General features: G+C 37.9%; 2 non-coding genes across 2 annotated transcripts; both read left to right on the top strand.

Moving 5' to 3' along the window:
* The first annotated feature begins 5198 nt into the window (after window positions 1-5198).
* On the top strand, window positions 5199-5270 carry Trnad-guc. Its single transcript has one exon. It is a non-coding gene; the product is annotated as a tRNA-Asp (tRNA).
* A 9358-nt stretch (window positions 5271-14628) lies between these two features.
* Trnap-ugg lies at window positions 14629-14700 on the top strand. Its single transcript has one exon. It is a non-coding gene; the product is annotated as a tRNA-Pro (tRNA).
* The last annotated feature ends 8413 nt before the right edge of the window (window positions 14701-23113 follow it).

The following is a 23113-nucleotide window of genomic DNA, read 5'->3' on the forward strand; positions in this document are numbered from 1 at the left end:
TTCAATGATACAATGATTTCCAAGCCTGCGGTAGAACTTGGCGGCTACCACAGAACGGAAAATTTTCAGAAGAATTATAATATATTGCAATAATAAATTACCTCAAATGCATGCATAAAAACTGAAAAAATAAGAATATCAAAAAACTAATTCCGGATAATCGAATCCCGGATAATCGAATCTCCGGATAATCGAGTCCGACTTCTACCATTCAATGAGGGGTGCCTTCTTCTCGATTGCTATCCAAACAGTCCCTGAATGTTCAAGCTTGACTAGGGCTGCTAAACAAGATCGATACATTTTTCTACAGTCGAGACTAGTTCTGCCCATGTTCTAGCAACAGCTAGGGATTGTAATTACAGTCATACCTCGATATAATGTAACCTCTTTATAACGTAGCTAGATATAACGTTATTCTTACCTCGATATAACGTAACTTTGTTTGGATCCCATTTATTTTTTCCATTTTTTATCAAAAGCATGATTTATGATTTCCGCCATCCCCTTATCCTGCCCGTTCTGAAAATATCCATATTGCATGGGGTTTCAATGGTTTTACCAAACAGGAGCCCGCCATCTTATATTTCAAAATGGCGTCGCACATCGATTTCCGTCATCCCCTCATCGCGCCCGTTTCAAAAATACCCATATTGCATAGGTTTTCAACGATTTTCGTTAACCAGAGGCCGCCATTTTGGATTTCAAACTGGCGTCGGACATCGATTTCCGTCATCCCCTCATCGTGCCCGTTCCGAAAATACCCATATTGGTGCTTTTGAACGCTCTACCATCAAGTTAGTACCGAGAGAATGAATAGTAACATTAAAAAAATCGATTGCGATGTTCCACGATATTTTTGGTTTATGAATATTGTTCAATCGGCTCATTCGGATCAAAATTCAAACTTTGCCAGTAAAATTTATTTGCGTTCCTACTTTTCTCAGTGTATGAGAAAATCAGAATAGGCCCTTTGAAAATCAATTCACTTATGACTTGACACAAAAACATCCTCTGTAGAACAACAGGAGTGTTGCCAAAATAGTTCAACTATTAAAAGACGTATATTTTATATGTATATTGAAAATTATGCACTACAATCATCAAATAAGAAAGAATTAAAAGGCTCAATTGTTACCAATGCATGCTCTGTTGTCTAATTCCAATAAATAAATTAGTCAAGTTCGTTTTTTTCTGTGAATTCATATAGTGAATAATAAATACACCGCTATTGAATATGGTTTTCTGGCAACCTGGTCCCGTAATAAAAAGTGATTGCCGAGGAAATCAAAGTGCATTATTTTTAATTTGTGATTTAAAGCATAAAAATTAGGTATTTTCGAGTGCTTTATATACAAATCAAAAGTTCAATAGTGCATAAGTGATCGGTGCGTAGCTTTTGTGAAAAAAATGGCATTGGAGCGGAGAATTGGACCTTTTATAGTGGTGAGTTTTTGTAAGCTGTTCTTGTGTTGTTTTATTCGGCAGCTCACGAATGACGATAATTTCGTAAGCATTTATTTCATTCAATGATAAAACCCATGTTATATAATATTTTTGTGTAAGATGTGTTGAGTACATTGAAGTTAACTCTTGTTCCGAAAAAAATTTAAACAAGAACGATAAGTTACTTACTTGATACTTGATGGGCTACAATTCGCTAAGATGAATCTGCGCCGAATGGATGGGTCTTCTCCACTGGGCTCGGTCCTGGGCCAATCGCTTCCAGTTGCCCTGAACGTTAAGTGCCCTTAAGTCCTCCTCAACCGCAAAAAGCCATCGTGTGCGCGGCCTGCTACGAAGTCGGCGGCCTCGTCCGGGTTCTCTGTTGAATATTATCTTTGCTTGTCGTTCTTCCGGCATACGGGCAACGTGACCAGCCCAACGCAGCCTGCCGTGTTTTATGCGCTTGACAATATCCACCTCTTTATACACTTGGTACAACTCGTGATTCATGCGACGCCGCCAGATGCCGTTTTCTAGTTTACCGCCGAGTATTGTTCGCAGCACTTTACGTTCAAACACCCCGAAAGCTCTCCGGTCGACTTCCTTCAATGTCCATGATTCATGGCCATATAGGACAACCGGAAGAATCAGTGTCTTGTATAACGCGAGTTTTGTTTTCGTTTGCAGGCTACGGGACTTCAGCTGGTTACGGAGCCCGTAGAAAACCCGACTCGCAGCTGCAATACGTCTTTTCACCTCGCGGGTAACATCATTATCGCATGTCACTAGTGTTCCAAGATACACAAATTCTTCCACCACTTCAAACTTTTCACCACCTAGCACCATTTCGTTACCACTAACACGTCCGGACCCACGTTGACCACCAGCTATCATGTACTTCGTTTTTGTGGTGTTGATCGTGAGCCCAATCCTCGCTATCTCCCTCTTGAAAGGCACGAACGCCTCTTCCACTGCCCGACGGTCAATCCCGATGATGTCAATATCGTCCGCAAAGCCAAGGAGCATATGAGAACGTGTGATAATGGTACCGCTTCTCTGCACACCGGCTCTCCTGATAGCACCTTCGAGCGCTATGTTAAACAGCAAGTTAGAAAGAGCGTCACCCTGTTTCAATCCATCTAAGGTTACGAACGATGACGAAATCACGTCCACCACCCGCACACTTGATTTCGATCCATCAAGCGTTGCACGAATCAGTCTAATCAGCTTCGCCGGAAAGCCATGTTCGGACATAATTTGCCACAACTCGTTTCTCTTCACTGAATCGTACGCTGCTTTGAAATCTACAAACAGATGATTAGTCTGCAAGTTGTACTCCCGGAATTTATCTAGGATTTGACGCAGGGTAAACATTTGATTCGTCGTTGATCGGCCCTCTCGAAAACCAGCTTGGTATTCGCCGACAAAGGACTCCTCATACGGTCTCAATCTGTTGAACAGAATTCCAGACATGATTTTGTACGCCGAATTAAGGAGTGTTATTCCTCGGTAATTGGCGCACTCCAGTCGATGCCCTTTCTTGTACAGAGGGGAAATGAGACCTTCCAACCAACTAGTAGGCATTTGTTCTTCCTCTCATATCCTCAATATGATACGGTGGAGGAGTTCGTGCAGCTGCTCACTTCCGTGTTTGAGAAGTTCGGCCGGGAGCTCGTCCTTCCCAGCAGCCTTGTTGTTCTTCAGACCATTGATAGCTTTTTTTACCTCATCTAGCGTGGGAGGTTCCACAGTCTGTCCATCGTCATCGATTTGAATTCTTCTAGAACGATAAGTTAGTGCTGCCGAAAATACCCTCAGGGTGCCGAAGCCATCATTTACCCTATCAGTCTGTGCGGCAAACGCCGAAGATGATGAAATAAATAAATAAATAAATGAAACACATTACAAGAAATATACTAAGGAATCTGATACATAGATAGAGGCAATGAAACGTGAATGTAAACATAAAAGATGTATAATTTTGACAAGAAATTCATCTATGAAGCTTCTTCTGAGATTGACTACCAACGAGCTTAATCGAAACAAAAAATAGTTACGCAGCTGGTCTTCTATCAAAAGCTCTAACGACGTTAAAGTTTCAATTTATGACCCAACTTCAATCTCAATCTTCCCGAAATCGGCTCATATTTCATTCCACAAACTTTCAACCGAACCTATACTCAAACTCATCTGCTCGAACCTGAATGATAGTGAGATGGAAAAAATAATGTGAGAGAGATCCTGGGTCCAACGATAAGCAGTTTTATCATGCCAGGGAGTGTGGGAAGGGCATGCCCATGCGGGAGCCCCATCCAGCGGGAGATTCGTGAAAAATTTATGACACTTTTGCTTCGTTTCGTTTAACATCATCGCTCGTCTCTGCTAGAAACGTTATAGGGTAGGTACGATGATCACGATGGTGCTTCTTGATGTCGGTAGGCGTATTCGGTATAGATGTGTGTAGATCAGGGTGTCCCATAAAAAGAAGCAATGTTCGTAAAGTCAAAATGCTCAACCCTAGCACGGAAGATATGCTTATTTATGACATTTTTCTAAACATCGTTTAAAAGTTTAGCCAAATCGATATATGAAAATCATATAAGTTCATCAAAATAATATGAATAAATGAGGCGTGAGCTATGCAATGTCAAATAACAAGCAGCATATCCTTGGAAATAATGCAAATAGGTTGAGTTGTCTCCTTAAAATCTCTAAATTACAATATCATGATAAAGACCATAATACGGCCAAAATGGTACTAAAACATAACTACTCATTTCTCAGAAATGGTTGCATCAAATTTCTTCATTTCCCGAAATTATTTTCGGAATATCTTTAGATCCAGATGACCAATGATCAAAATTGACACAGCTCCTAATAGTTGAAGATTTTTTTTTTTGAAAACTAGTGAAAAATGGTGGAATAATATCAAAAATTAAGAATGTCGTCGTGATTGAAATATTTGTTTCGATTCTACCCCATTACCCCGAAACCCATTACCCCGAATGCTATTAACCCGAACGCCATTACCCCGAATTCCAAAACCCCGAACGACCCTTCACCCCGAATGACATTACCCCGAATTGCAGTATCATCGGTAAATGTCATTAATATCAGCATGTTAGGATAATTGTAAATTCGGGGAAATAGCATTCAAGGTGATGGAATTCGGGGTAATGAATTTCGGGGTGATGGCATTCGGGGTAATGGGGTAGAATAATTTGTTTCTTGTCAAATAATGACGCTGCTGACAGGAGAGTTAATGCTATGTTACATATTTATAACGATAGTTTTGAAATAAAAAATCTTTGATTTGCACAAGTGTTTTCATACATGTGCAAAAATCGTCAAAATATGACTATTTTCATGGAAAATATCAGTTTTTCAAAAATGGATCCGGAGGAACCTCCAAACGATTTTGTAGAAAGTTGATTTGTTCTACAAACTTGTATCACTTTTTGTAAAATTATGTTTTTCTGGGCCGCCCTAGTGAAGACAGTAGATTCAAAACGACTGACCGTCTGGCTGCTGCTGCTGCTGCCGTTGTTGCTATTAAAAGAATCAGATGCGCACTTTGGTGGTTGTTCGTGTTGGCTTGAGTGAGAAAGCAGACATCGAGGAGGTATTCCGTTCAAGCCAGTAGGCGAGCAACGGCGAATCGCGATGATACGGCAAGCAGAGAGAGGATGATTCAACGCGTGAAAATCGCACACAGCGTGATTCTTGGAACGAGTGCGGTGAAGCTACAATACATATCCTCGATAGTATAGTGGTCAGTATCCCCGCCTGTCACGCGGGAGACCGGGGTTCAATTCCCCGTCGGGGAGAGTTTATTAATTTTTTTGTACCCCTTCTGACTAATGAAAATAATTTTGCTATGGGTTCATTAATAAAGAAAAATTACAAAAATGCTCCAGACCAGGAGTTTTCAACCTTTTCAGCTCGCGGGGCACTTTCTGAAATGAAATTGTTGCGCGGAGCACCTGTTCTTCATCACCACTCCGTTCAAAAACTGAACTTTTTATAAGCTTCCCTCCGAAAATCGTAAAATACGATTTATGTTAGCCAATCTTTCATTAAGGTAAAGATTATTCGAACAGGAAATTTTCAAAAACTCAAGTCTGGAATCCCAAATATTAAGGTGAAACAGCTTGGAATCAACTTCTAAGATTGCACTAAAACTTCAAAAGCGAAAATCTCGCGAAAAAAAGCATCCAACAGCAGTGCACTTCTTATTTTGGCTTTGTGCACTAGCAGAACGCTTAAAATAAGAAGATCAGAAACGTTTGCCAACTATTTGTCCAGTTCAGTGCCTTTGAAGACGTGAGCATGGGCAGAAGTCAGCCATTATGCCTGCCATCTTTAGATTCCGAAATGTTTCACTTTAAGCTGGAAACTTGATACCAATCGATCACTTGCTTGCTGTTGATGACTAATCGATCAAATGTCCAGCTCAAATGGATGTCCAATTCTCCAGAGTTGTGCTTTAGAAAATTTGATGTTCGGCTTTGATTCATTTTCACCTTCGTTTTGATTTCTTTTAAAACTTTTTATTCTAATTTAAAACAATATGTTTTATTTGATCGAGAAAGCTTTTTACTACAGGCTTATACTATTACAATTAAGCATCACAATGAATTTTGAAAATTTGTTTTTTCGTCAAATGTTTCGAAATTCTCGGTTTGAAAATAGCAAAATTGCTTTGGATAAGAAATTTTCGAACTTTTGTTTTTAGTTCCAACAACTGAGCGTTATTCTGTAGCGGAATATTTATTTTTAAGCCTACATTAATGTGTTTGAATTAATAAACCACAATTTCAGTACTCACGGAAAAAAAATCGTTATCATTATCATCATATTAACATTTTGAATATTATCGTAGTTTCATGTTCCTCAGATATTTTTATCCGACGAGGATAAGTATCCCGACTCTCACACCCAGTTTTAAAATACATTCTGTCAGGGTAGATCGGATCTCCAACTTTCGGAATTGTTTTCTATACTAAATTCAAGAAAACACTTTATTATGTCATCCGCCATAACATTGAAAACAACAAAAGGTAAAGATGAATTGAAAACCACCTCTCAATTTTCGAGATCAAAATGAAGGTTTTAGAAGAAAATTCTAGATATGGCTTGGTTTGGTATAATTAAAACCGTATTTTGAAGAAAAAAAATTGATATATCACAAGGCACAGCTTCAAATTTTCGAAACTGTCGCGGAGCACCTGCACCGACTGCTCCGCGGAGCACGATATGAAAACCGCTGCTCCACACAATTCTGCTATCAAAAAGTGAACTATATAGGAAATAAATAACTGAGCGAAATATAGTGAGAAATAAAACGAAACCAGCAAAAGAAAAGTATAGTCAACTCACTTTACCTCGATATTCAAGGGACCATCGGGTTAGGAAGGTATCGAGTTACAGAGCACAAAACCAGTGCAAATGCGATCCAAGGGACCATCGAGGTTGCCATGAAAACTAACTTTTACTATGGTTCTCTAACTCGATATCGAGATACGGAATATCGAGTAAGGGAGAGTTGACTGTATTACAAGCAACAAATTTTAAATCACAAATGTAACGCTAAAAAAATATGGGATCTACTAAGGCAAGTGATATTTGAACGGAAAACTTGAGCAATTCTCTCAAAAGTTGTCTCTTATGTAAGATGGTGTCTTGCTGAATAAGTTGATTGCTAATTGTTTCAATACCTTTATTATGTTGAGCAAGTCACTTCACCACAACAAATATAAGTCGATTTCTATTTATTTATGATACAAGAAATTGGAACTGAATATGGTTTTCACCATTCTGAAGAAGATACAATAATCATAATCATTATCAATCTTAAGTCCATGTGGCATGGATGTTTATTGATTTGCAGAAAGCATTCGATTGAATTCCTCATGACATTTTGATTGAAACGCTTACATATTATGGCCTAACTAAACAAGCTGCTGCACTTGTAAGCTCATACTCATTTCTAATCGCCAACAAATATGCTGTGTTAATGATACACTTAGTGATTCCATTTCAATTCATACTGATCCACAAAGATCTATATAAGGATCAATATTGTATTACATTTCCATAAATGATTTGTTAAAACTGCCTCTTAAAGGAATTCTGCGATGCTATGCTGATGACGCAGCCAGTAAGTACAAAGCACATAAGTGCCTTATGTGAAAATTTGAACTCAACCACAAAGTCTAACTTTCAGCTGTTGGGTGTGCCGATGAAAATGTTTATTTAAACTTTTTCAGTATTGTTTTTATGTAAAAATTCGGAACAACATTTTGCTTCAAATGCCGAACACTGTATTCATTCTGTCTCATTTTCCGGACACCTTAATTGAAATTGCTAACAGCACTAATAAATCGAATTCAAATGAATAATTTCGCAATTCAATTTATCTGAGTCGATTTTACTGACCTCGATCTAGAGAATCATCACTGCTCCCGAGATATAAAATAGATTAGAAGACGTTAAACTTGAATTATAATTGACTGCCATTTCCTGGTAATCTGATGACATATTTTAGCGAAACATTTCAACCAAATTGCCATACAAAAACCGAGTGTTCGGAATATGAGTCTGTTGGAAATTTGAGGCAAAACGGTAAACAATTAAGAAAACAATGAATCATAATACCAAAAATGGATAAATATTGTGTTCAGCACTCATATTTATAAGATCCATTACGTCATGCTATTCTTAAGAAAAATACCAAAAATTATTCAAAATATAGGGTCGATGTACCAATAGCCGCATAGCTAAGTACAAAAATTCGTATAAAATCGAAAAATAACGCTATCGTAATTATTTTTTCATCATCTGAAAGCTTTTTATTTTGGTTTTGTGGGAAAAATATGAAAACTACGAAAACTCAAATGTTTGCATTTATTATCGCGTGTGCCACTATAGGAATACATGTGCCTATAGTAGCACTATTTCTAATTTCTGTTCCTATAGTAGCACTAGCATCCCGGCGTTGGCAAAATACTTATCAAAACCGTATGTTTACAAAACTTTTATATTTTTCCTACAAAGTGTGGATCAAAAACTTTCGTTTGATGTAAAAAAAGTTCTTAATTCATCAATTATTTTGTAAAATAAAAAATAGTTTCTCTCAGTAGTGCTACTATAGGAACAATAGGTTTACTACCGTTTTGATTCATATTACGGACAGCTTCAAATTCCGGACACTCTACTTTGTATGGGAAACATTTCACGCGAAATGTTTCAATTTTTGCTGTTCAAAAGTTCTCAATTTCAAGGCTCGTTTTAGTAATTTTTTTCCATAAATATCTTTGAAAATTTATAATGCCCAACTACCTTAGATGTCTCTCTGGTGGTTTAACGATTTCGATTGACGATTTGACTGTTCCATTAATGATTATCATGAGCTGTCCGGAATTCGATTCAAAGTGTCTGGAATATGAGGCAAAAGTGAGTAAGCGTCCGGAATAAGAATCATGAAAAGGCCACACATTTTGATTTATTTAAACTTATCGAAGTTGCGGAAGCGTATTCTTCACCCATTGTTCGAAAGTAAAGGACTCCCGACGCTCGATAGCGCTAAGGAATCATACAGAATGATTTATTTTGTATGCTCTATGCTGGGTTATATTTCCCTGAGTCCTTAAGTGTCCGAATCAAAACGGTATAGGCGCAAGGGATCTCAAATTTTAAGCAAAACTAATTATTTAGATCATTTTTTTTAACAAAATTAAGCTGTGTATCAATGGTACTTAGATAAATAGCTCCTGACCTTCATGTCAAAAAATGTTTTGAAAAGGTTTATGGCAAAACGGCCGTAAAAAGCCGACTATAGGGGACTGTCCACTAAGGGAACACCGACCCTATATGACGTGTTAGCAATAGCGCATGCCAGTATTCTGCCAAAAAATCTGCTATGCTACTCAAAAGGTTTCTGCAAAGTCTAGTGCCTGCAGATTCATAAGTTAAATTAGAAAGATTTTGTCAAGAGTTATTCAAAGAATTTGTCAATGAATCTCTTTAAAGAAAGCTTTACAAGTTTCTTTATAAATGTCCAGGGGTGTTCCACTGCTTATTCTTTAGGTTTTTCAAGTAGTGTCCCCAATAACCATTCCATGGATTATTCCGTAATTAGTTGCTGGCTGTTTGAAGAATTTCTTCAATGAGTCCTCTACAATACCGCAAGGAATCTTTTGTAGGATAGGAAGAATTGACACTTAAGGGGGTTTAGACGAAAACGGGTGTAAGTGACAAGAACCTAATTTTGAGAAAATCAACTTTGAAGTTTTGCAGCAATTTTTTATTCCATACAAATTGTATGGAAAAAACAAGCCAATCTTCTACGAATTATGTGATTTTTTTTCTGTTGGACTAAAAAATCACCTAAATATATCGCTGGAATGTTTGAAAACAGTCGAAGCCCAAAACCGACCAAAATGTCACTTACTACTATTAGTAGTTATTTTCTGGACAGCAAAATGCATGTGCCATATTATGTTTTAAACTTGAAATTCAATATGAAGAGTTGTATTAAGATTTGCTTGGACTCCCCACCCCCCTTTTTGGACCCTCCCCATTTTTAAAGTATTGCAAATGATAGAATATTTGATATAAATGGTTGAAATAAGCGATTTTAGTGATTCTACAATCCACCAGCTATCTCTCCAGAAATATCATTGCTTATGAACAACCCCTTTACTATAATATGGAACCGTCTAAAAATTGGGTGTTCATTTTAGGGAGGGTCTGTTCAAAGGTTACGGTTCATGTAAATAAAAATAAAAATTTGAAGTTGACCACAAGGGGAAGGGGGATGAAAACTACCAAAAATATAACCACGTGGTTTATGGAGGACAACTTGCATGTTATTGCGTTTCTTGTTTACAATATCGTATTTTAGATAAAGGAGCTCTCCATAAACCACGTGACTTTTTTTAAATTTTTATATGGAAAAAAGGCCACGACGAGGGAGAGGGATCTTGATTTCCAAGAAAAAGTCCATGTGGTTTATGAATGTTCCCTGACAAATCAACGGATTTTTTTTAATCCTATGATTTTTAATTAATCCTATGCTTAGCGTTAGCGTTAGCGTAGTTAGGGTATACTTCGTAGATTGGATACTAACAATATTTATGTTTCTTTCGATAATCTCATCTAGACTATTTTCAGGACCTAGGCTAGGAAGTGAACCTTGAACCTATCTTCAACAAAAATACCAAAAGCATAAATATCGCTATTCCTGGCCACGGCCATCTTTTCCGTAACTTTGAATAGGGGAAGGAAATTTAGATGTAGCACTTACTTAATGAGAGGCCTCCGACTCAGTGACACCCTCATAAGTGCTACGGAGTTGGGGGTTAGGAGGAGTATTTGGTCAGGATCCGCCTGAAAAGCTGGCGATGCACAGTGGTATCGCCCATAGGCCATAAATCGAAAAACAAAATGTCTTGATTGTCATTCCTTTACCTTTTCATGGATCAATTATGATCTCAAGAATGTATATTTATCACTTCCGATGCATTTCAGAGTGTTATTTGACATCAAGGAGTCAGTATTGATGTGAGTGATGAGTATAGAAATATGCTACTTCGTAACTACATCACTTCATTTGAAGTACGTTTTTAAATATGTTCTTAATCATATTTAATCAAACTTCTGCCACCAAATGTTGATGTTTGAGTAGGAAAATGAACCGGTGAAGGTTCTAGCTGCAAATAAGTTAGCAGCGTGCCTTCAACGTTGTTAGTTTTTACCAATAAAGGCAATAGTAAAAATATTCATAGAATTTATTACATACCAGTATATTTGTAGCTAACTGGAATGAACATACAAAATAATGAAATTTTCGCAACTCATACTTCAATTCGATATGAATACACTTGCAACATTATATATTGATTTAATTAGTAGTTTTAGTAAGGCCGCTGGGACAATAAAATCCTATTAAATTTGCATTGGTACAAAAGCCATTCTAATATATACGACATGACTTCCTAAAGTGTGGGAGGAACGACATGAAATTGTTCATGTATTTAGTTTGAGCACCAAAACAAGATATTCAACAACATTCCAGTAGCTATATATCCACCGCTAAAAATATAAAACTGTGAGAAAAAAAAAGAAGCAACAAAATATAAACAAATAATTAGTTAGTTAACTTAGATGTAAGTATTTGAAACGTTAGGTTCAGTGAATCAATTGTCACCCAACACGCAGCAACAAAGACATTGTCATTTCCTATTTTTGTTGCAACAATTTTATTCCACAACATCAGTTTATCACCACTTGAACAGAATATGACCATGATCGATCACCACGTGCGCAGCGATTTTCTGGGCTTCGCATTGTAATTTCAGAAATATTTCTCCGTGTTGGTAAACATTGACACATTACCGAACAGCATCCATAAAACAAATTTGGTTTTTTGTTTAAAATAACTGATTAATCGCGAGTTGAAAAGGTTGCAACAATATTGCGCTCTGTGATTGTCATGACAATTTTGCTTTTGATTGTATCCTTATCCGCAACAGTTGGGACAAACGGTTATGAGTGAGCTTGCTTTGTTGTTTGTTTTTTGTCTGTTTAAATGACAATTTAATTCACTGGTTAGTTTAATTACATTAAGTGACATGTTCGTTATTTGGTTTTGGTAGAGATTTGATGTGAAATTGGCATTATCAATTAATAAGTATTTCAAGCATTTATTTTGTTTGTACGTTTTCGGCACAGAAAAGTGTTTACTTGCTTTTTAGATCCACCTACCAAAAGTAGGCGTATGTGCATGTGAAGCAACTCTGTGCGGGGAATCTTCTCAAGCTGGACCATATATATATTGCTTTCAATGTATAGATTTCATGGTACTTATCAGTAAAATATTAAATACTATTGTTGATCTTGGACACGGAAAGAGAGATAATTGCAAAGTCGGTTTTATGCACATATAATAATCCAAATAACAGAGCATTCGCAATATGAACTCCGCATCCAAATAATAATTTTTGAAGTGATATCAATAACGACATCAACCTCGACGTTGAAACTCGGTCAAATATAATTAATTTGGCAATTTCTGATGGTATTTGCCATCGGATATTGAGTAAAATGATTTATGACCGCTTCGTAGAACAAATGGAACCACTGTGCGATGGACACAATACATTTGTTGTTTAGGTGTTTCTTATTTAATCTTTTGAATTCCGACAATCAAAAGAAAACTGACGTTTAGTTATACATTGGATAGTTACATTTGGCGTAGTACTGATCGATTACTTATAAGTGAATTGAATATAAGCGAAAAAAAATACCGGGTTATTTCACAAACGTATGGGAAAAACAAAAAATACGAAACAATCTGCGTACATGCGATTCTACCTCATTACCCTGAATGCCAAAATTCTAAAGTGACGGAGCATCTGAAGGATCTTTTCCCAAAATTAAGTCACATGAAAGTTGAGATGGGCCTAAAATTCGAAATATATTCAAAAGCGCTGGTTTCGATAACATATTACCAAATGATGAAAAATCTGCTTACCAAAATTTCACACTAGTTTGTACTGTTTTGTTTTGGGGAACCATAGAGCTAACAACTATAAAGAACTTATAAGTAACATGATGGCTAGCTATGAAAAACTAGACATTAATGTTACATTGAAAATGCATTCTTCAATTTGTCATCTTGCAAGATTTTCTTCAAATCTTGGAAGTTTTTCAGACGATCAGGGTGAGCGAGCACATTTAGATTTCAAGAACATCGAACAACGGGAAAAATAACGTCAATGCAATGGGAACATATTGTTGGGATTAGTTCGACAAACATATCCAGGAAAACATAAAAGACAATCACCAATCAAAACAAAATATTTCTTAGTTCAATACATGTTGAAAAAAGGTTAATAAAAAGTATCATGAAACATATATTTCATTTTATTTTTCTTAATCCGAAATTCTAATTTACATTGTAGCAAAAGTATAAAAACGTAATGTACAAAAAATAATGCTCAAGGAATTGTAGATCTTCGTAAACGACAATCTTTGGAATACCGGTAAGAATACTAAAAGTTTCAGTTGGATTCCTGGGGATTCTGAGTGGATTTTTACTGAATTCCCTCTACTACCACCAGGAGCCACTACAAATCCCATAAAAATCAAAACATTTCCACCTGAATTACAAGGTACTCACCAAATTGACATGATGCTCACAAGCACCTCAAATGTTTTCACAAAAAAAGTCTTGGGAATATCTGGATATTAATGAAAATCCCTTGAAATACAAGAACACCACAAAAAATGTCTTACGTCTTACTGGGATCATAAGATAATAACTATAACTACTCCGTAGTATCGCCACAATCTTGGTAATCCTACTGAAATTTTAAGAATTATTTCCTAGACTATGTGTTTTTATGAGGCCTCACGGAAAATAAGGATTTTGACCTGAAATCCAAAAAATCTTAAAATTCAGAGATTGGTGAAGACCGAAAAGTTTTCCGGGAATACAAACATCAGTTGACAGTTCTCTGCTACACATATGTAGTAAGAGCTCAAAAAAAGTACGTAGTTGATTTTTATGCATACCAACCATGTAGTAAACTCTGTGGAAATTGTTGAGCAGAAGCTCCATGTAGCGAAATTTTGTTTTTTTCATACCACCCACTGTCCCTAAGAGGTTATCAAGATATGATAGAGTTAGCGGTTTCTTTTAAAATCGGTCACGAGAACCTTCTATCGAAGGTAATAAAACTTAGAATGCTAGTTGGGCAGTGCTAAAATTAAAAGTAGGCATTGAGTAAATAGAGTACCAAGTATGCATTTTTTGCCAGCTTAACAATGCTTATTTGAAATTGAAATTTTGCTCAACTCATATCGCATATTGGGTGAATAGACAGAAAAAAATCTTATAGAAAGCTTCATTACTATTACATTATGAGGCCTGTATATAATCCTTAAGTGACTTATATGCTATTATATTTATTAATGTAACAATACAATTTGGTATTTTTTTTTCGAAATTTCTAGAACAATCTTACAGATTTTATTAGGTTGGTCGAAGATTTTTATGATTTGATGGCGTTCCACGGTATTAACTCTAAATCATCAAAATGTCGAATGGGACACATATGCAGAATGATTCATGAAACAAAATCATATATAAATAACTTAGCCTTGACACAAACCATCAGCGGCTCAATGGTCTAGGGGTATGATTCTCGCTTTGGGTGCGAGAGGTCCCGGGTTCAAATCCCGGTTGAGCCCAGATATTTTTTTCATGTCGTAGAAAACATATGTAACAATTTGCCAGCGATCGTACTTCCAATTTATCGTTTTGAATATATTTTATTTGAAGACTGATTATATTTTTTATCTATATTTTCAGACCTCCTGCACAACGTTTTTCGATGCGCTTCATCACATATTATTCATTCGTCAAACAGTTAACACCTCTCATATCCTATCCAGATTTCTAGTGAAGATTTATCAAATTGGGAAAACTTTTTCTCGTTGTCAGACCCTCCCATCCTTAGCACCCACTCTTTCCCATGCTCCAAATTCCAATAGCAGAATCCACCCGAAAGTGATTACGCTCAGCTGGTGATTAGTGTCACCCCCTGCCTTTCCAACTCCCCCTCCCCATAAACACTCAAATGACGATAAAATTTAAATGAAATTTTTAATGAAGTTAGCCAAAGTTTGCACGTTTTAATCCCGTCATCCGACGATTAATTTCAACATTTTAACATCGTCTTCATCGTCATCATCACCACCATTCCTCGTCGTTTTTATCGTCGTCTCCAAGTCGACAAGGACATTTTTCTTTGACCGAGTAAATTTGTGTCCACTCTGTGGACGTGAAATAGCCTCGAGTTGAATCAGCTTGAAGCGACCTTACGTGTAACGAAAGCCTTGAATTCTGAAGAGTAGCATCATCATCATCAACAGCAACAGCAGAAAAGAAGCCATCAATCTTGGTTGTTTATGTCGGTTCGGTGCGAAGGCAGGCCTTATGCTGGGAATCAAAATGGGTTGTGTGCCATTATAGAAAAATAGCTTGAAGAGCGAAATAAATTCAACAGCAATCCTCCTGGTGAAAATTACAACCAACCCATTCCGAGTGCGAAATCGTCGTTAGCCGGCGATTCCATTGAAGCAGATGATTCCGGGTGACAAATGATGGGCTGTTATGAATCGGGGTTTCTGTGTTTTTTTTTTCAGGGTTTGTGAAATAGTGAATATACGAGATAATGGTCTGATGTAGTGTCCCAGATTATGGCTGAGAAAAATTTATATTCGGTTGGATTTAGTGACAAACAGCTTCGACGATTGGAAACGATGCCCGGCAGACACTGCACTCCGGAATGCGGAAGAAGGTAAGACTCATAGTTTTAACTGAACAATAAGTTTTCAATATGAGATGATAAGTTTGTACTTACATTACAGTACTTGCGTGTTTGGAACATATCTTAAAATATCTCCATAGTAATTTCCATATAAACCTACATTGTATTTGGGCCACCTTTAAATAAAAAAAAATAAATAAATAAAAAAAAGCTGAAAATTTCACAGAACACTGTTTTTATGGTAATGGTGGTAAGGAACATATGGGAGATTGGATTCTGAAACATTTCTAAATTTTGAATTGTCCTCAAAATGTTAAAGCTCATACACAGTGTGTAGGATTTCTATAGAAAAAAAAATGGTACGAGGGGGTGGGTAGGTGTCAAAAAATGGCAATTTTTGGCGTTATGAAATTTGTGAATGAACCCTTGAACTGCGAAAGTGCCCATTGAGCTGATAAATAGGCACTGTCTCAGAAGGAATGAGAACAAGACAGTTGCCAACAAGATATTTCGAAAGAATATCTGACATATAAATGAAGGGAAAATATATGATGAACTTTTCACTGACGAATTTTACGTGCCATTCATTACCAGTTTTCGTTAGAGACGCATTTTTGCCCGCAAAATAAACACTGGTTTCGCATAAAAAAAGAACCTTAATTGAACTCCGATCCTCAAGATCGGAAGTCGAGAAGCTAAACATCATGGCTATATCACATATGTAACTGCTAAGCATCAAATGCGAATGTTGTTTGAACCAAGACTGCATTGATGACATTTGCTAGCTATTTGCTTCAATCATCATCCATCATTGAAAAGCAAAGCTACTATAGGCCTATTCACATGACGTCTCAAATCAGCTGATCGGGAAGCACTTTGACAGTTCTTCTATGAAAATGACAGGCCCGTGTTAGCACCGGCTCTCCACCGATGTAAACAAATGCATAGTGGTTATCACGCCCAATGGTATGCGTGCCCTAGTGTAGATGTAGTTGTGAACCTTATGCAGCCCACAGACGCTCAGACGGTTTGACCAACATTGACTCCGCCCCCAAGTTAGTCAAACCGGTTTATGTTGCTGCAACCGTTTGACCGACTGTCAAGTTCGGTTGCAGCAACACGATATTTCTTCGCAAGTTTTTAAACTTGCCGAGAGTCTAGTGAGTATGTGATTGTTTTTTTTTTTCGAATGCTGTGGCTGTGAGGAAGAATCTTTTACCGATTTTTCGGCAATAATCGCAGTAAGGAAGAGAAGAATTTTCAATATTTAAGTACCGGACGAACTAAATATTTAATGAGGAATTCCAGTTATAATTCGTACGAAATATTCCGGCAAAACTCTGAAATCATGAAGGGTCTCTTTCGGGAAATATTCTGAGCAGCCATTGATATGGGAATGGCTACCCGAGCAAAGTTGAATAGCCAAATGATAACAAATCTTGTTACCTGGTTATCATCGTTTGATAACTGATTTTGTTATCACCTAGGGTGAATTAACAGCCAACATAAGAAAAATGAGAACTCCAATTTATTTGTCGAATAACAAAGATATAGTAAATTATGTTATCACTGAGTTTAAGTTGATAACTAAACCTGCATTATCATATTTTTGAATTTCATGGTCATATATCAAGGAAAAATTTTGATAGATGAGCGTTTTAGATAAAACTTACGCTTCAAATAATTTTATAAAATTTTGTATCACGAAAAGTCAACTTTGTTTAATAACACATGCTATATAAAAATGTTATGAGAAAGATATGTGATAACATTACGGCGTGTGTGGTAGAACAATATTATCACAAAAAAATAGGCATCGCTAAATCTTTCATCATTCGAAAATATAGGTTTTTAGCTTTCATTTGACGGGTTTCCAAAAAAAATCCACCGAGCGATCCCGAACATTTTTATTAATTTTAATTTTTTGTTCCTTGTAGTACATTATTTTCAAATATAATCATGGTAAAAGACAGTTTTTTTTTCTCTCAAGCTCAATGGTAGCCCAAATTTCAAATGAAAGTTGATATAACAAAGATATATATGATTACATATTGTAATGGACATAACTGTCCTATGTGATCTTGTGCTCAAAATATTAATAACTAAGTACTCAACGAACTCTGAGCTGGGAAGCAGGCTATGTCCCAGCAGAGGTGTAATGCTAGACAGAAGAAGAATTAATTTTTATGTATTCTAACCATGAAAGGAAACAGTGCTCGGTTAAATATACTTTCACAATACGAATAAGTGAACAGTCGAACTTCCAACATATCTAATCGAATAAGTGGCTTATAGCTCAATCAATCCTCAAAATCATATAAGACAGTTTTGTTTTTTACAAAATGAAACTCAATATATATGTACGTATATGTATTTTATGAACTTTTATATGGAAATGAAACTTTCATCGAGCTTAAGACCAACGAAACTGTCTTTTACAATGATTACATTTAATAATAATGTACTCTAAAGAACAAAAATTTTAAATAAAAAAATGTTCGGGATCCCTCGGTGGACTTTTTTGGGAAACACATCAAATGGAAGCTAAAAACCTATATTTTCGAATGGTGAAAGATTTAGCGATGCCTATTTTTTTGTGATAATCCTTTCCCATATACACGCCGTGACATATTTTGTTATCAACCTGTTATCAAACATGTCTGTCAAACAGGTACAATGATAACCAATTTTGTTATCACTCGGTTATCATTGATAACAGAATATCAATATGATAACAGCGATAATTAAAGTTGTTATAAATTTGATATCATCGAGTTATCCGTCTTTGCTCGGGTATGGTATTTTTTCCAAACATTCTATCCAGAATCTTTTAGTGGTTTCCTCTAGTTATTTTGCTTTGAAGTTTTTCCAGGAATCCAGGAGTTATACTAATCAGGTATCAGAAGGCCGGCTCCAAAGGCACGTTCCCCACCAGTTGGGAGATTTGTGCCATCGCCATATTTGAGCCTATTTCATCATCTACCCGATGGGAGAGGAAAGGGAAGGGAAAGATGGGAGGAAATAGGAGTGGGGTCCCTTGAAGAGGGAAGATCGCATAAGCGAAATGAGAGCATGTAGCTCCATACCACAATGGGTTCGAACAGCGCCCTAAAAAGGGCACTGCAAAACGCATGAGCGTAAAGAGAGCCTATAGCTCATTACCACAGCGGGTTAAGAATAACAGGATGTCCTGAAGATTCAGGCTTCTGTATTCAGTTTCACTTAATAAGTGTTTACCAAATAATTGGAATCGCATTTGCGCAAAAACTGGACAGTTACATATCAGGTGATACGAAGTTCCATAATCGGAGTCACAACTATTACACACAAATGAGTCAGCACGCTGAATATTTGCCATGTGATAGTTGAGTCGGCAGTGGCCTGTCAACGCTCTGACCAAGAGACTGCAATTCTGCTTTGACAGATTTGTTAAATACTTCGCCACCTTTGGAGAGGGCTCAGTAATATACAATTTTGTTTGACGACACGACTCCAAACTATTCCAATATTGCTTGTGCTGAGTTGCCGCCCAAGAGTTTATCTGAAGCTTCACCCAGCACTTCGAAATTGGAATAGCCGGCTCAGGGCCAATGAAGTCATGCGATGCTCCATCGCGAGCAAGCTCATCAGCCAATTCATTTCCAGCGATGGAAGAATGGCCAGGTACCCATACAAGGTTTACAGAGTTGACTGAATTCAGTTCCTCAATTTGAGTTCGACATGCGATAACAAGCTTCGACCTTGAGTTGGCCGAAGCGAGAGCTTTTATAGCAGCCTGACTATCTGAACAGAAGTATATGACTTTACCCATTACGCGCTGTTGAAGTGCTGATTGCACTCCACACATAAGAGCAAATATTTCCGCCTGAAAAACGGTGCAGTTTCTACCAAGTGAGTAAAACTGATTCAGCCTTAGCTCACGAGAATATACTCCTGCACCAGCTCTACCTTCAAGAAGGGAGCCATCAGTGTAACATACTATATTGTTTGATATACTTCTTTCCAAATAGCCAGACGTCCACTCTTCCCGTGAAGGGAATTGTGTGGTAAATGTCCTGTAAGGAAAGTTACAAGCAATTGTGAGATCACTTGGAGCAAGGACAATTTTGTCCCAATTCACCAAAAGTGGAAACAACGAAGTGTGTGTAGATCTACGATTCACTGGATTTTTCTCCAGTAGATCCAGTACCCATAAACGGTAAGAGCAAGAAAGTGCTTCTTGTTTAAGATATATGTGTAATGGCGCAACGTCGAAAAGGGCCTCGAGCGCCGCTGTGGGAGTTGTAGAGAACGCACCAGACATCGCCATCAAGCACATCCTTTGGAGATGGCCCAATTTTGATTGGATTGTTCTCACTTCGCCCTTTTGCCACCACACAAGACATTCATATGCCAATATTGGTCGAACAACTGTTGTGTAAATCCATTTGATATATTTGGGTTTGAGGCCCCAAGTTTTACCAAAGGTTCGCCGGCATTGACCGAAGGCCATGCAAGCTTTTTTGACTCTGAAATCAATGTGAGGTGTCCATGAAAGTTTGGAATCTAGAATGACTCCGACATACTTTACTTGATCAGTCACATTAATCTCAGTGCCAAAAAGACGTAAAGGTCGAATTCCATCGCGGTTTCGTCTTTCCGTAAAAAGAACAATAGATGTTTTATTCGGGTTAACCGAAAGGCCATATTGGCGACACCAACTCTCGACTACCTGAAGAGCACTTTGCATCAGGCCGAATAGGGTGCTTATGCACATACCAACTATCAGAGCTAGATAGTCGTCGGCAATTCCATAAGTTGGAAAACCGCAATTATTGAGTTGCCTCAATAGCGTATCTGCTACGAGATTCCACAAAAGTGGTGACAAGACTCCCCCTTGGGGGCATCCGCAAACACTCAATTTTCGAATCGCTGCTTGACGCAATGTCGAGAAGAGATGTCGGTTTTTGAGCATTTGATGAATCCAATTGGTAATCATTGTAGGTAGCCCATGGTTTCGTGCGGCTTCCAATATGGCATCGAAAGACACGTTATCAAAAGCACCCTCAATATCCAAGAAAACACCCAAGCACGATTGCTTCTGAGCGAATGCTTTCTCGATATCGTATACAACTTTGTGTAAAAGAGTCACAGTGGACTTTCCAGATTGGTAAGCGTGTTGATTCACATGAAGAGGCATGTTTGCCAAATAAACATCACGGATGTGATGATCGATAATGCGTTCCAGACATTTCAGAAGAAAAGAGATCAGACTGATTGGTCTAAAACTCTTCGCTTCCTCATACGACGCACGTCCTCCTTTTGGGATAAACTTTACAGTAATATCACGCCAGGATTTGGGAATGTACCCGGTAGCAAAACTGCTTACAAGTAGCTTTTTCAAAACATGTTTGATAGACTCAAATCCCTTTTGGAGCAGAACAGGATAAATCCCATCCGCTCCTGGAGATTTGAAAGGAGCAAAACTATTAAGTGCCCATTGAATCGATTCAGTAGTTACGATACTGCGAGCCGAGGCCAGAGACTCGTAACTACATGAAAAGACATTTGGTTCATCCGTAGATGCTATGTCCACACATCCGGGGAAGTGTGTATTGAATAAACATTCTAAAACTTCTTCATCGGAAGAAGTAAAGTCACCATTAGGTAAGCGAATTTCGTTCACTTGGAAATCCTTAGATTTTGCAAGAATTTTGTTCAACCGACTGACTTCACTCAAACTGGAAACATTTGTACAAAGGTTTTTCCAGCCGGATCGTTCAGCAGAACGAAGAGCCTTCTTGTAAGCCTTGCGAGCTGATTTGAACGACTCTGATCCAGCTGAATGGCGTCTGTTCCAACTCCTTCTACATTGTTTCCTGAGTCTAGTCAGATCGGAATTCCACCATGGGGTCCCTCTTGTAGTCTTTACAGACCGCAGAGGACATGCTTCTTCAAAAGCTTCCATAATGTAGGATGTTGTAGTATCAACGGCATCATCCAGATCACTTGGATTTTCAATGAACGGAGAATATCCATGAAATTTGGTCGCAACCAATTCAATGTAGAGTTCCCAGTTTGTTGACCGGGGATTCCTAAAACGCAAAGTCTGCGCAGTTACATTTGAATGTTCAAAGAAGATGTAGCGATGATCAGATAATGATTCCTCATCTGATACATGCCAATTCGTCAACTCGTGACTGATTCTATTCGAGCAGAGCGTTATGTCTAACACTTCTTCTCTATTAGAAACCATGAAGGTTGGGCGATTGCCTATGTTAAGTAATCCAAGGTCTGTACTACTTAAGTATTCCATCAGACTGGAGCCTCTCAAATTGATATCCGAGCTGCCCCAGATGATGTGATGAGCATTGGCATCACTGCCCACAATCAGCGGAAGGCCTTTTGTTACGCAGTGTACGACAACTCGTTTGAAGTCATCCGTTGGGGATGGTTCATCATGTGGTAAATATACCGAACAATAGACGTATTTCCTGTTGAGGTCACCAACAGAAACATCGATTGTGACAGCACATACATCTCTGGTAGTTAACTCAGAAATGAGTGTAGCAACGATTGCTTTATTAACGAGCACGCATGCGCGGGGCATGGAGCGCGAGTTTGCCATTTCAAGCTTGCTAAAAGTAGCAAAAACTGGGTCCACAAGGTTACCTAGATAGAAGTTCCCTCTACGAAAGTAGGGTTCTTGAACTAGCGCCACTTGGGCTGCACCATTTTGCATGAGTCTGCAAAGATTGATCGTTGCTGTTCTTTTATGCTGAAGATTGATCTGAGCTAACCTAACCGTAGCCACTACCCAAACTACGCAGGATTAAGCTTTTTGCAATCTCAGCACGAAAAAGACCAGCAACGAAAAAACCAGATCGGTATCTATTTAAAGTCGCCAAAGGCGAAAGAGCACAGAATACACTGTGTAAAACGCATAATGCGAATCCATATAGGTGATAATTTAAATTAAATGTCAACATATTCATAATCCCACCCTTATTAAGCCTCAAGATAGAGACTGAAGAAGGGCAGCCGATTATCTCGGAGAAACACAAGGTCACCTGCACCATTGCTCCGGGTAGCACAGGAAGGACTCAATACTGTGGAGGGCGCCCTGGTACCCCACAGGCTCCGTTTGCGGTTAGGTTTTATTTAGACCCCCCTAACCATTCATTCTTAGGCACGGTACGCATCACACCATAAATTAGGGGTCACCTGTGAGGTGGACTTTTACCACCGGAACAGGCAGTCCGTAGTGTTAATTCTTAGCCAGTTGAAACAACCGCTACCGACACTACGCGGCTATCTAGGCTGCTCGGGAAAAGGAGGTTAATATTGATGAT

The sequence above is a fragment of the Aedes aegypti genome, chromosome 3 (genome assembly GCF_002204515.2).
Source record: "Aedes aegypti strain LVP_AGWG chromosome 3, AaegL5.0 Primary Assembly, whole genome shotgun sequence".
Lineage (NCBI taxonomy): Eukaryota > Metazoa > Arthropoda > Insecta > Diptera > Culicidae > Aedes > Aedes aegypti.